Below are 10791 nucleotides of genomic sequence, written 5' to 3'. Positions count from 1 at the left end.
TTTACATGCCTCCTGTTTGAGGATTATCCAGACTTCTGTGGATGGATTTATCCGAACCCTCCTTGTGGAGGTTATCATGTCCTGGTTCGCTCCTGTGGAGGATTATCCATGCCTCCCTCTGTGGAGGATTATCCCTGCCCCTCCTGTGGAGGATTATCCGACCCTCCCGTGGAGGATTATCCAGACCCTCCTGTGGAAGGATTATCCAACCTCCTGTGGAAGATATCCAGACCCTCCCTGTGGAAGATTTGCACTGTTATACCTCCTGTAGATTATGCCAGCACCTCCTGTGGAGGATTATCCAGACCTCTGATGGAGTATTCCCTCCTTGTGGAAGGATTATCAGACCAATCCCTTGGAAGGATTTCCGGACCCCTCCCTGTGGAAGGATTATCCAGAACCCTCCCTGTAGAAGGATTGTTGGTAGTTGAGTCGCTTGGCCTTTGTTTTCCACGTCGGAGGTTTCCTGAAGCCATCAGTCAGTAGGCTAGTCCTATTGGCTCATTCTTGAAGTCAGTCAGTAGGCTAGTCTATTGGCTCATTCTTGAAGCCATCAGTCAGATGGCTAGTCCATTGGGCTCATTCTTGAAGCCCATCAGCCAGTGCTAGTCTATTGCTCTTTTGAGCCATCAGTCCAGTAGATCCTGAGATATACGTCAGTAGGCTAGTTTTTTCTATTGGCTGCAATCTCCTGAAGCCATCAGTCACTAGGCTAGTCTATTTGCTCATCCCTGAAGCACTCAGTCAGTAGGCTAGTTTTGGATTTCATTCCTGAAGCCATCAGTCAGTAGGCTAGTCTATTGGCTCATTCTTGAAGGCCATCAGTCAGTAGATTCCTGAAGCTATCAGTCAGTTAGGCTTAGTTTATTGGGGTCATTCCTAACCATTCAGTTTAGTGGCTAGTCTTATTGGTCATCCTGGAGCCATCATCAGGTAGGCTATTATTGGCTATTCTGAAGCCATTCAGTCAGTAGGCTAGTCTATTGGCTCATTCTTGAAGCCATCAGTCCTAGATTTATCTGAAGCTATCAGTCAGTAGGTAGTCCATTGGTCTCTCCTGAAGGCCATCAGTCAGCTCGATTCTGGAGTATTCGTCAGGTAAGGCTAGTCCATTGGCTCCTTATTTGAAGCCGTCGCACGTCTATTCCATTTGGCTCATTCCTGAAGCCATCAGTCACTAGGCTGTCTATTGTCTCATTCCTGAGCATCATCACTGGTAGTCATGGTATATATGACTCAGTCGTAGTTCCTAAGCCATCAGTCACTAGGCTAGTCATTTGCTCATTTCCTGAAGAATCAGTCAGTAGGCTAGTCATTGGCTCATTCCTGAAGCCATCAGTCGTAGATTCTGAAGCTCAGTAGTAGGTAGTTATTGGCTCATTCCTGAAGCCATCAGTCAGTAGATTCCTGAAGCCATCTCAGTAGGCTAGTACGAGCATTGTGTTATGGCTGTTATGATTAGAACTGCTGGCTCATTATTAAGTCTGCTCAGGTCTTGCTTTATCACACACATAGTGATTTTATGGATCCAAATGACTGTCCTGTGCAGGGACAGGACAGGACTCAAACAAGGACAGAGGAAACGGGTGCCATTCATTAGTCTCACCATAAAAAAGCTTTGCAAGTTACGTGAAAACATGCTCTCTTATTGGACAAATTCAGGTAGGTCCTTTCCCATTTAGCCTGTTGGTTCTAGGATACACCCCATATTATTTGGTAAACCCTTTTATTCCACACACGGATTCTTCCATTGATCATATTTTGAAAACACTTCTGTAGGCTTTTAACATTGCCTTAGTAGTACCTAGTTATCCTCCCTGCTTGTAGATAGTAGGTCACTGTGTATCTTATCGGCTAAGGTAAGCCAGACCTACTGGGTTCAACTATATTCAAAATATTTATTATCTTTATAAGTGCTTGTGGCTTAATGGCCCAATAGAGTAGTACCAGAAGTGGAAAACCCGATCTGGCACTCCAGGCAGGCTAGAGCAAACGCTGACCGTATTCGAAGGTTTTAATATGTTTGAACCCATGGGTCTATGAAGCAGCCGCCTACACCCATGTCCTCCGACGAAGCCCAGATCCTGGCCATATAGCCTCTTTCCACTCCAGCTAGCTCATGCGCGTATTATCCATTTCCCTTCTTCTTCTCAACTTGTGATACTCGCTGCTTCGTCTCGACCCCGGACTTGGCCTCTTCGCAGGCTGCTTATTGTGCTTGGAGCAGGGGGGTGCCGACGGGCAGACGCATGTGCCCTCAGTCTAGGCAGGGAATTGTGTCGCTTTCTCGTTGCTCTCTTGCAGATCTCGCTAAGCCATTGTGCCGTCCGTGTGACTTCTTTCGTGTCTCTTACTTGATTCTATCCTCGTCTCTGCTTATTGAAAGACTCTGGAACTAGTCTCTTCAGCTCTCTAATGTGCTATTATTTGTTATTCTAAGTCTTTCTCTGGAACGCTGCAGTGTGCATTTTGCGATAGCGTAATATTTCATTTTATTTACCTTTTCTCTTAATAGTTCTATTAGCACTGGTTTCCTGTTCGTCTCTATCTTCTAGGTGATTAGGTTGAGTGATGTAGTTTATTCTTTCCTTTTTGTTCTATTTACCCTCGGATTTATATTACCTCGAAGGGCACAGGTGGTATATGTGTCCCGCAGTGGCAAATATGACGGGCGGCAGTAGTATGGGGGGAACTCGTTTTTCTTGGGCACATAGTGTGCTAGCGTAATGGCTTTTGGTTCTCATGGTTTGCCTTCTAGGAGTTTTTCCTAGCCACCGTGCTTCTACACCTGCATTGCTTGCTGTTTGGGTGTTTAGGTGGTTTCTGACAGCACTTTGAGATATCAGCTGATGTAAGAAAGGCTTATATATTTGATTTGAATACAGGAGATCCCATATGAAGTCTATCTGAGATCAAGCCAATGCAGATCCAATAACAATGTGCCCAGGTGGATGAAGATAATCCAGTGCTTCGTCTGTGATCTACCGTTTTAAAGACTACAAACTAGTCCCATGACCCAGTCCTGACTGGAATCACGCTGGCTCCTTGATCACAATGGAGAGTGGAGACAGTAAGGGCCGGTCACAAATGGCACCCAATTCCTTTATAGTGCATACTTTAAAAAGTAGTGTACTTACTAGTATGACAAGGGTGCTTTATAATGCAGAAGCCTGTCACATTATCTCACAGCAATACAATGTTAATCTAAAACGTTTCTCTCGCCAGTTCCTTAGTTTTAATATCAACATAAAAACCAGGGAGAGCCTAGGTGCAGCCTAGAGGGAGACAACACACAGGTAACCACAGACACGGTGCAGCCTAGAGGGGACTAACACACAGGTAACCACAGACACGGTGCAGCCTAGAGGGGAGATAAGATTAAATCGTTTCCCCCCCTCATCAATCTACCACACATAGCCCACAATGACAAAGCAAAACAGAAAAATTTTTGCAAATGTATTAAAAATAATAACTGAAACACCTTATATTTTCGACCCTTGATATGAGAGTCAAAATTGAGCTCAGGTGCATCCTGTTTCCATTGATCATCCTTGAGATGTTTCTACAACTTTATTGGAGTCCACCTGTTGGTAATTCAATTGATTGGACATGATTTGGAAAGGCACACCTGTCTATATAAAGGTCCCACAGTTGACAGTGCAAAGCAAAAACCAAGCCATGAGGTCGAAGGAACTGTCCGTAGAGCTCGAGACAGGATTGTGTCGAGGCACAGATCTGGGAAAGGTGACCAAAACATTTATGCAGCATTGAAAGTCCCGAATACAGTGCCCTCCTCCTCTTAATAGAAGAAGTTTGGAACCACCAAGACTCTTCCTAGAGCTGGCGTCCGGCCAAATTGAGCAATCGGGTAGAAGTGCTTTGTCAGGAAGGTGACCAAAGACCCGATGGTCAATAACTGAGCTCGAGAGTTCTGTGCCAGCCAGAGACCGTACTTGACCCGATCGAACATCTCTGGAGAGACTTGAAAATAGCTGTGCAGAGACACTCCCCATCCAACCTGCAGAGCTTGAGAGGATCTGCAGAGAAGTCATGAGAAACTCCCCAAATACAGGTGTGCCAAGCTTGTAGCATCATACCGCTATCAATGCAGACAGTACCCCTTAGCCGTAACCGATATCCCATCGGAACATGAACTCGTTAAGCTTTCCCAAGCAAATATCTCTCGTGTGACACGATGCTAGGCTAACCTCAAGGCTGTCAAATACCTCCACGATGAGACGGCAGCTTCAGTTTTTATTACGTCTTAACAAAATTATAACAACTCATAAAATAAAAATCTGTATTCCCCTTTATGTCTTAGTAGGTATGGGTTTCGTTCTAGTTTTGTCATCTTTTATAATTTTTCCTTCAAGGTCCTAATATAAAAGTCCATCCTTTTCTCAAGGTCTCTTCCCCCCCTGACTCTAATTCATTAAAAAAATTAAAGTAAACCAGGGCGGGATTAGCCAGCGGCGGCTTCCTGCATGCGAGATTCATTTGCAGTCTGGACGCGGAGGGGTGAACATCTCCTGCTCTGACTGCAGCTGGGAGGGACTGCTGCGCGAGGACTGGGCCACCTGTGAGTGCTTTGGGACGGAGGTGGGGCCCACGGCAGCATGCGCTGCTCGTTGAGAAGATTAAGAACGATACGTGCTTTCACATCAGAGTCTCCAAAAGTCTCCAATAACACCAGAAAAAGTCGCTAGATGTCGCTAGTCRCTTTTTTGAAAATTTGTCGCTAGAGTGGTAGTCGCTAAATTGGCAACACTGCCCCAGACCYCCCGTTAACCAGGTCCACTCCCCCATTGGCCACAGCTTAACAAGCTGTGAGGCCTCCTGTGGAGACGGGGGCCTGGGATTAAAAATAAATATAGGACAAAACACGCAACACTACATAAAGAGGGACCTAAGACAACATTTTAATACATTTTTAACTTTATTTATAGAGTCAGTTAGAAAATTCTTTTTTATACTTCGGCTGTTGATATCACAAGTTTACTGGAGAACTGAGACGAAGTTAGAGACTCTGGACAGGGTGGATAGGTTTTAATTAAAGCAATTTTATTGAGGTAAGTATATCTGAAATAGCGTGCCGGATCCTTTCATCAAGCTCAAATGGAACTCTTGCGAGAAGCCAGATAACAGAGTGCATAGAATTTTATACAAAGATAGAAGTAGGTTGAGTCTGGAGTTTTGTCTCTGGTTGGTCCTGATTGGTTTGGCGAGTCCCTTCAGGGGTAGTTCTCACGTGTTTCATTGTCTGAGTGATTTTTTTTGTTATAGAATGTTGCTCTAACATGTTGTGTGTGCGTTAGTGTTCCTTTTCGTGTTTTGAAAGGTTTGCGTCACCTCTGTTCCTTGGGTATGTGTGGTCAGTTTCTTGATATGCGTAAGACCCTTTTCTTATCAGTCTATGAAAGGCCTGTGTCAGCCATTGTCTCTGGTGTTGTGGTCTCAGTATCTCCTTATGATATTGTGAGAAACCCTGTTTGGAAAAAGTTAGTTAATACAATGTAATAGGCAAATATGCTTGTGTTAATAATAGATATATTTAACGCCAAACCAAAAAGGCCATATATGAAAACAAACAATCACAGAGACCACCTATATAAAGAATCCTAGCACAGACAACATGGTAGCAACAACAAAACATGGTACAACATATACAAAGGGCACAGCAAACAGCACAAGGCGCAAGAGTGAGAACATAGACATTCAACAAAGCAGCCAATGTCAGTAAGAGTCATGTTGGTTTTGATAAGATGAGATAAAAGGTCGTTGAGTGTTTAGTTGCAGCTCGTCCAGTCACTAGCTGCATCTGAACTGAAAAGGAGCGACCCAGGGATGTGTGTGCTTTGGACCTTTAACAGAATGTGACTGCAGAACGGGTGTTGTATGATGGAGGATGAAGGCTGCAGTAGATATCTCAGATAGGGGGGGTGTGAGGCCTAAGGGGTTTATAATAAGTCAACTGTGTGTTTTGCGAGGGTTTTAAGATGACCAGTTTACAGAGGAGTATAGAGTGCAGTGATGTGTCCTATAAGGAGCATTGGTGGCAAATCTGATGGCTGAATGGTAAAGAACATCTAKCCGCTCGAGAGCACCCTTACCTGCTGATCTATAAATTACRTCTCCATAATCTAGCATGGGTAGGATGGTCATCTGAATCAGGGTTAGTTTGGCAGCTGGGGTGAAAGAGGAGYGATTACRATAGAGGAAACCAAATATAGATTTAACTTTAGCCTGCAGCTTTGATATGTGCTGAGAGAAGGACAGTGTACCGTATAGCCATACTCCCAAGTACTTGCAGGGAGAAACTTYGTAGCGGGGCAGGGGAAAAAGAGGGAGAAGCATCGGGGATAGTCGCATTAGAAGGGGTGGGAGATGAGGTAATGTTTGATGGGGAATGAGGCTGGCTGAGTCAAATAGGAATCCTGACTTAATGAAGTGGTGATTAAAGAGCTCAGCTGTGTGCTTCTTGTCAGTAACAACSACATCATCAACATTAAGGGACAWGGGCAGYTGWGAGGAGGAGGGTTTATTCTCCMGGACTTCTTGGGGTTAGACCMACAGAGAGAGRACTGCTCCTTAAMGTAACTAACTTTGGCCTTCCGGATAGCCTGAGTGCACTTATTTCTCATTTGCCTGAACGAGAGSCAGTCAGCCTGAGTATGTGTGTGCCGAGACTTTTGCCAAATGCAATTCTTGAGGTGGAGTAACTCCRCAAGATCACGGACAAACAAGGGGCTGAACCCGTTCTTAATTCTCCTTATCTTTAGATGCGTGTTTGTTAACAATACCACTGAAAATATCAAAAAAGAAGGTTCAAGGGTCTTCGACAGAGTGAATCAAGCTGATTCTATACCATTTTACACTAGAGATCCTGGTTCGAGTCCAGGCTCTGTCGTAGCCGGCCACGCACAACTGTCCCAGCGTCGTCCGTGTTAGGGGAGGGTTTGGCCGGCAGGGATGTTCTTGTCCCATCGCGCTCTAGCGACACCTGTGGTGGGCCGGGCGCAATGCACGCTGACACTGTCGCCAGGTGTTTCCTCCGACACATTGGTGCGGCTGGCTTCCGGGTTAAGTGAGCATTGTTAAGCACGGCTCTCGACCGTCACCTTTCCCGAGTCCGTACGGGAGTTGCAGCGACGGGCCAAGACTAACTATCAATTGAATACCACGAAATAGGGGAAGAAAAGRGGTAAAAATATATTTTAAAAAACACATTAAAATGAACTGTTTCAAAAGACTGTGGTGTTATTTTTGGCTCTATGGCAGTTACAAAACCTTTTCAGTTTTAATCTCTGGGGAAGGTTTAGAGATTTCTTCTCTCACTTCCTCCTGCGGCTCTGGAACKGTCCGCCAGTTAGACTGAGCCTTCTGTAGGCAGGGAAACATCAAACTGAGTAACTGTTACTGGGCCGTGTGTGTGCCTTGCACAAATACCATGAGAAAACAATCTAGACATCAGGCAGGCTGACAGTGATCAGACAAGCTACTGTTAGCTAGCCAGATTATACTAAGTGATTATCTAGCCAGATCTAATTACGCAGCTCAGTTGACTACCTAATGTTAGCTAGCTAGACCAGCATATCTACCTAGTAACGTTAGTAGGCGAGGATGAAAACGTAATTTATGATTTACATGAAATTGAAAACATTAATGCTAATGAACATGGCTAGCTAACTAGCTGGAAACTAAGCTATCAAAACAAAGTCAGTACTTAACAATAGCAAACTAAGTTAGCTAGCGGCTAATATTAGCAAGTTAACACGCTAGCCAGCCAACAACACAAAGCTACACAGCAAAAAAAAAATGTTGCCAATGCTACAACAATTCCTATTTACAGATAGCTAAATGTGTGTACCTTTTCCTGATATATTTTTTGTCTTCTTTTGTTCCTCGTGCTTCACAATTGTATTCACTTGATCCTGGAGGGCATTGCCCCTGTCTTGAGTAACCTGGAGCTCCTCGCTTTTTCCCACCGAAGAGTCCGCCGCCGTGGAGAAAAACCACCCATGACGGGTAAAGCTCAGGCGTCAGACCCAATTCCACCCCAAACTACGATCAGACATATCACGGCCCGGAGGATAACAGCTCTCTGAGACGACCGGATATTAACTTGGCTTAATCAGTTAAAGCTTGCCAGTCCGTTGCCATCTTTTCAAAAGGTCAGCTAGCATGTAGCATAGCCACTGCCAGCACTACCAACGAGCTAGCGCCAGGGGGAGGGCCTTAATTTGACAGTGGCAAGCTGTCTACAAAAAGAAAGCATTGATAAGTGATGGAGCTGGAAATATGTAGAAGCAGGTGGGATACAAAGGAAAATATGGTGACCACGTGCACGTTTTGCAAACACACACACACAAACACTACACATTCTTCCTAATAGTTCTAGCTATGCACCTAGAACAAATTATTATCAGAGAGAGAGAGAGACTATGAGCAGTATTCATTTTATAAAACAAACAAAAGGCATTGATCAATAACTCCTTATGTAACAGTTTAGCTTTCTGTCCATCTCCTCGCCCCTACCTGGGCTCGAACCAGGGACTCTCTGCACACATCGACAACAGCCACCCTCGAAGCATCGTTACCCATCGCTCCACAAAAGCYGCAGCCCTTGCAGAGCAAGGGGAACAACTACTTCAAGGTCTCAGAGCGAGTGATGTCACCGATTGAAACGCTATTAGCGCGCACCACCGCTAACTAGCTAGCCATTTCACATCGGTTGTTTTTATTCACTCATTCGGCATCGTCAGGTAATGGAGTATCATGTCAGCGGGGGTGGGAACTTGTGGGGGTCAATTTAATTGTGGGTGGGGCGCCTCTGTATTCTAGTTTGTGAGCTAGGTTCTGGGCAACGGTGCTATTGGCTTGGGAAGTGGTTTCCCAATCCAGAAGTACAGCGAGAATGGGGGAGAGAAGGGGGGCGGGTTACGCATTTAGATGTTATTTTTGGATTAACCTTGGGTCCCCCACTGGAAGCCCGGGTTAGGGGGGTGGGGGAATCTAATTCAATAGAGAACTTAACTATTCGTACATGCATTTTTAATAATGGCAGTTCGAAATACAGTCAGACTACGGAATAGATAATATACATCTGGAACGTGCGTCCATTCTAAACTCACACAACCACAAGGGTGGGAAAATCGCAGGTGGTGATCGCTTGAACAATTGGTTGAGACCAGAGTGGTGGGGGGATGGGGTAATGCATTAGGAGATGCTGGCGAGTGGCATAATCAACACAAATTTAGTTTTATTTGGTTTGGCCTATTTCTTGTTTGATATTTATATTTATCTGTTTAAAATGTTATGATATTATTTATATTCTGTTGGTTCCAATGTCTGAATAAAATTTACAGGTTAGTTGCGAATGGTGGACTTTTTTGTTTTTTGGGTGGGAGGGGGCGGCTGAGGGGGGGTTGGCCCTAGGGAGCCATAACGCTTAGAACGCGACTGCAACAGGGAACGTTGATTGAGGTGGATTTTATGAGATAAAGTGTGTCACTGGAGATAGGCAAATGTCTTTGAAATCATTACGCAGGTTATACTGGGACGACTGCGTTTTTTGCAACGGATAGGGCCGGACATAGGTAGACTGACGAAAGTGTCCCTTATTACATCTCCTATACCATGGTCAGAGAGGAGATGGTTCAGCTCTGGGGAGAACAACCGTGCTGGGCTGAAGTTACAGAAGTCTAGCATAAGGCCAGGGCGCTAGGCAGGCTTACCTCCAACTGATACTCGGAGGGTACACAGACTAACTTGTACAGATCATGAGTAGGATTGGGGGGGGGGACTCTATCTAATACTGTGCTGGGGAGCAGAGAGTGGGAATGAGCGGAGCATTACTCACGTACAGTGACGTGCTTGGACCTCAGTGACTCGGCTTGAATTTGTTCTATTGTGTATTGAGAATCATAAGAATGCCTTATAACGACAAGAACCATAATGGTATAGAATCTATAAGAGTAATAGGACTGGTTAGTACTGATTAGAACGTTTCTATTGGAGTTCTATTGGAATATAATTGGATTTTTGTTGTGGATCTATAGGTTCCTTAGAATTCAATGTTTTTTTTTCTCGTATATTAGATTTCTGATTAACGTTGTCATGGGATATGTATAGATATTTCGCTTTATATTCTAGCAGGTATTTTCTTCTGTAAAGCGTTGCTATAGCATTATAGAGTTAACGTTGGCTGCTTAAATATGAGGAACGCGCACCCTCCACGCACTATTTAGATCAATTATTCATGAAGGTGAAATTGAACATTATAAATGAAAAATATTATGATAGCACTCAATTTGAATTGTACTCGCGGGTATATACCGTTCTGTCATTGCCAACTTTGTAAGTGGGGTGGCATATAGTGGGGAACCCGGGGTCAATCCGCCGGGATACTAGATCAGTCAAGCGTAATGTCTGCTCATGTCAGATAAACTCCTGCAACCCCTGTGAACGATGGTTGCTGGAGGTTTATGGACACGTTCCAGATTCACGTTTAAAATGTGTGCTTATGGACACGTTCAGAGGGTTCACGGGGGGATAAGACGCCCAGCGGAAGGGACTGGTGGCTTGGGTGTTCAAATCGCGATCGGGCAGCGGCGCAGTTCTCGGAGGATTCGTCGGGTGAGGGATGTGTACGGTCTGAGGTGGGAGACAACGGTTGCCAGATTTGGCGACCGGGGCGGTCAGGAAATGTGGTGGTTAATGGACCACGGTTCAGATTACGCCCCGGTTAAAGATGTTGTGTTTGACACGTATACCAGGATTGCGCGCGCGTTG

This window comes from Salvelinus sp. IW2-2015, unplaced genomic scaffold (assembly GCF_002910315.2).
Source record: "Salvelinus sp. IW2-2015 unplaced genomic scaffold, ASM291031v2 Un_scaffold1112, whole genome shotgun sequence".
Classification (NCBI taxonomy): Eukaryota; Metazoa; Chordata; class Actinopteri; order Salmoniformes; family Salmonidae; genus Salvelinus; species Salvelinus sp. IW2-2015.
This window is presented reverse-complemented; position numbering follows the sequence as displayed.